The sequence below is a fragment of the Lepidochelys kempii genome, chromosome 8 (genome assembly GCF_965140285.1).
Source record: "Lepidochelys kempii isolate rLepKem1 chromosome 8, rLepKem1.hap1, whole genome shotgun sequence".
Classification (NCBI taxonomy): domain Eukaryota; kingdom Metazoa; phylum Chordata; order Testudines; family Cheloniidae; genus Lepidochelys; species Lepidochelys kempii.
Window position 1 is genome coordinate 77,983,797 of NC_136387.1, and position 4,600 is coordinate 77,988,396.

Here is a 4,600-nt window from a genome sequence, read left to right on the forward strand (position 1 = left end):
TGGATTAGTATGTGTCTATTTCAATCTGCAAATCCTATTCTGTTTTGTGAACACTATTCTGGTTATAAAATTATGCTGTGCCCTCACTTTGGCACTGCAGCCTTCATCTTGATCTGAAAACACACCTAAGATGTCAGAAAAAATCCTTGCATCTGGCAGCAGGCTAACAATGGAGAGCAAACAAGAGTAATCAATTCTGGATAGTCTTCTATTTCAATGGAAGCATCCTAGAGCAATCTGCTGGCTGCAGTTTCCCAATCTGGACTTCAGGTGGACTGGAACTAAGCAACAAATCACTTGATGAGGGAACTGAAGCTACTCAGAGAAGTCCCCTGATAGACAGAATGGGAATATTATGAAAGGATAAGTTCTGTTCTGAGCTGCTACTCTTTCATTGGCCATCCAATGAGACAAGACCGGGCTGAAGGAGAGGAAGTGTAAAAGAATGCTGTGCTCCCTGGAAGAAATTGAAGATGATCCAAAGGACTCACAGGAGGGATGAGGAAACTGAGCAGCCTTGTGTGGAGCTGTTTAATATTTTCCCATAGATTTGTATATCTCTTGTGATTGTTTAGAAGTGCTTCTGTAAAGCCTGTGTGTTCCTTGTTTTAACTGTCACAATAATCTCTGAAGGGTGAAACACTCATTCTGAGCAGTGTTGGGGAAGGGGACTTCACTGGCACCTGGAGAATTTAAGGTCTACAGCATTTATTTCTCTGATATATCAAATTCCACAGCCATCAGCCAAACCATAATCTCCATCCCATACACCCGCTCTCTCCTCATTGACCACCACTCCCCTAGTCCCCATGGTTGAGGCTGGTGGCACTGCAGAGGTTAAAAATCACACACATTGTAATGCAGGCATGTTTCCTAAAATGGCAGAAGCTCATGGGCTGGATCAGAACTTAGTGACTAAGGAGGAAAGCCCAGCAGCTAAGGACTGGATGGGAGGAGAGTGGGCAGGCTATTCCTGATGTGAGGCAAAAAACTGGCCTTGAGCTAAAAATTGGATGAGGACTCCAGTCTGCCAGAGGCCGTTGGTAGGAGGACAGACCTGACCTGGGTACATGCGTTAACTGGAGCCCAGCAGCTGGCCGTTAGATGGTGAGAGGGCTGTTGCTGCTAGGAACCTGCCTGTAAAGAAGGGGGTTGAAGGCTGAGTTGAGTGGGACTGAAGGCACTGTTGTGTTGATGTTATATTGGACTGGACTACGGGACTCTGTTACCCAGGAAGAAGATGAATGCTTTGAAGTAGCTTGGCCAGAGGGCCAAGTTACCTCTATGGCTGGAGCAGGCTGAAGATCATTGTTGGGAAACTGAGGAAGAGTGCTTGGGATGGTCAGTCTTGTAACAGAGACCATCACTGCTTCTGAGCCATGGACCTATCTGAAGAAGCAGCAATGTCATGGGGAGATATTGCCATGTAACCCCCTTTGACCTGCTGTACAGCCTCACCTACCAATTTCCATAGTCTTACTCCCCTCTCCACTGCAGTAATACAGTAGCACCAAGTAGCATTCCAGCCATGTGAGTGCCATCCCCTTCCTGAAATAGATCAAAGCACTACCCTATTTAAATTTAAGAATGTCATCCAGCCCTATGTAGAAAGTAATCTTATTGCAGCACAGCATATACAGCCAACTGTACAAAACCTGGGGAATGCTATTTTCCATTACAGTGGAAGAAGGAAGTAAGGCCATGCATAGAATGCACTTGTGGACTCTTGCACGCACAAAGTTCTTATATTGCTATTATAGCTGATGTAGCTATATCTTATCAGTAACCTAACCGCACTTTGGAAAGACTGAAAATGCTTTTGCAAAGCTATTTTAAGAGACAAAATTCACCCAGATAGCAGGGTCAACCGTAAATATACTAGTGGCTTTAGCAAGACATTCTTGGTACCTTGATCACCTGAACACACACCATGCCCACAAGATAGAGATTTAGCAAAAAAAAAAAGTTTAAGCATAAAATGGGGTGGCTTTCATTTTCCAGGTTTCAGAGTAGTCTCTAAGGTGCCACAAGTACTCCTTTTCTTTTTTCATTTTCCAGTTATTGCTTCCATTCCCCACTTTTCATCTTCCATTCTCTCACCCCACTTCCCCCTTAATTGTTTTGTTCTCCTCCCTTATGTCAGTTCTGTTCCCGTTTATCTTTCTCTACTCTTTCCTCTGGATCCTATCTTCCGGTGTCTCTAGTATTTCCCCCATCTCTTCCCTACCCAAAGGAATCAGACTGGCTCACAGCGATAGCACAAAATCAAGTGGAATTATTAAAAATAATTCTCCTCATGATGTTTAATGGGGTCTGTTCCTTTAAATCATGCACACAATGGCTTCAGCCCTCCACCACAGGTGTTACAGTTATGCAGTGATACAGTTAACGGCTCATCGTTTGCATTACAAACCTTGATTAATAGTAGAAATGGGCAAAAAAAGGTGATGTGTGGACTACGTTTAGGTTATTGTTTGAGTTGAAACAATCATTTCTTACTCTGAGGTTCAATGGTTCCTAAATCATGGAAGTATTTTTATGAGAGTTTGACTCCAAATGGCTGAAAACAGATTTGCAGCTGCATTTTCTGCATGAAGAAGCTTCTTGGGTTGCAGCATTCCTGGGAAACTTCTTTCACTCATGCTCTTTAGTCTCCACTAAAAATGCAGTACTTGGCTGTCTATGAACCAGCAATCAGATGAGGACCAGCATGAAGCTTTTTCCTGCCTCAACACATCCTCCAACTGGGTGCACATCTAAACCAACTGTTAGCTGGCTGCTTCCTCTGGATGCCATGACATGCATGAGAGCTGAATTATAAAGATGTTCACCGTATGGGCAGCTGCAGGAAACCTCACTGTACATCTTCTTTTGCATATAGATTTAAGACCTTATCTCATTAAATTTAATTACAGCTTTTTCATTATAGTGTACACATAGACTATGTAATCAAGTGGCATAAAGCTTTAAGTGGCATGAGTTTAGGGTGTATATATGCAGTACATACAGTGTCCTTTTAGGGTATGTCTACACTACGGAATAAGGTCGAATTTATAGAAGTCAGTTTTTTAGAAATCGGTTTTATATATTCGAGTGTGTGTGTCCCCACAGAAAATGCTCTAAGTGCATTAAGTGCATTAACTCGGCGGAGCGCTTCCACAGTACCGAGGCTAGAGTCGACTTCCGGAGCATTGCACTGTGGGTAGCTATCCCACAGTTCCCGCAGTCTCTGCTGCCCATTGGAATTCTGTGTTGAGATCCCAATGCCTGATGGGGCTAAAACATTGTCACGGGTGGTTCTGGGTACATATCGTCAGGCCCCCGTTCCCTCCCTCCCTCCGTGAAAGCAAGGGCAGACAATCGTTTTGCGCCTTTTTTCATGAGTTACCTGTGCAGACGCCATACCATGGCAAGCATGGAGCCCGCTCAGGTAACCGTCACCCTATGACTCCTGGGTGCTGGCAGACACGGTACGGCATTGCTACACAGTAGCAGCAACCCCTTGCCTTGTGGCAGCAGACGGTACAGTACGACTGGTAGCCGTCATCGTCATGTCTGAGGTGCTCCTGGCCACGTCGGCTGGGAGCGCCTGGACAGACATGGGCGCAGGGACTAAATTTGGAGTGACTTGACCAGGTCATTCTCTTTAGTCCTGCAGTCAGTCCTATTGAACCGTCTTATGGTGAGCAGGCAGGCGATACGGATTGCTAGCAGTCGTACTGTACCATCTTCTGCCAGGCAGGCAAGAGATGAGGATTGCTAGCAGTCGTATTGTACCATCTTCTGCCAGGCAGGCAAGAGATGAGGATGGCTAGCAGTTGTACTGTACCATCTTCTGCCGAGCAGCCATGAGATGTGGATGGCATGCAGTCCTTCTGCACCGTCTGCTGCCAGCCAAAGATGTAAAAGATAGATGGAGTGGATCAAAACAAGAAATAGATCAGATTTGTTCTGTATTCATTTGCTTCCCCCCACCCCGTCTAGGGGACTCATTCTTCTAGGTCACACTGCAGTCACTCACAGAGAAGGTGCAGCGAGGTAAATCTAGCCATGTATCAATCAGAGGCCAGGCTAACCTTCCTGTTCCAATAAGAACGATAACTTAGGTGCACCATTTCCTATTGGAACCCTCCGTGAAGTCCTGCCTGAAATACTCCTTGATGTAAAGACACCCCCTTTGTTGATTTTAGCTCCCTGAAGCCAACCCTATAAGCCGTGTCGTCAGTCGCCCCTCCCTCCGTCAGAGCAATGGCAGACAATCGTTCCGCGCCTTTTTTTCTGTGCGGATGCCATACCAAGGCAAGCATGGAGGCCGCTCAGCTCACTTTGGCAATTAGGAGCACATTAAACACCACACGCATTATCCAGCCGTATATGCAGCACTGGAACCTGGCAAAGCGATACCGGGCAAGGAGGCGACGTCAGTGCGGTCATGTGAGTGATCAGGACATGGACACAGATTTCTCTGAAAGCATGGGCCCTGCCAATGCATGCATCATGGTGCTAATGGGGCAGGTTCATGCTGTGGAACGCCAATTCTGGGCTCGGGAAACAAGCACAGACTGGTGGGACCGCATAGTGTTGCAGGTCTGGGACGATT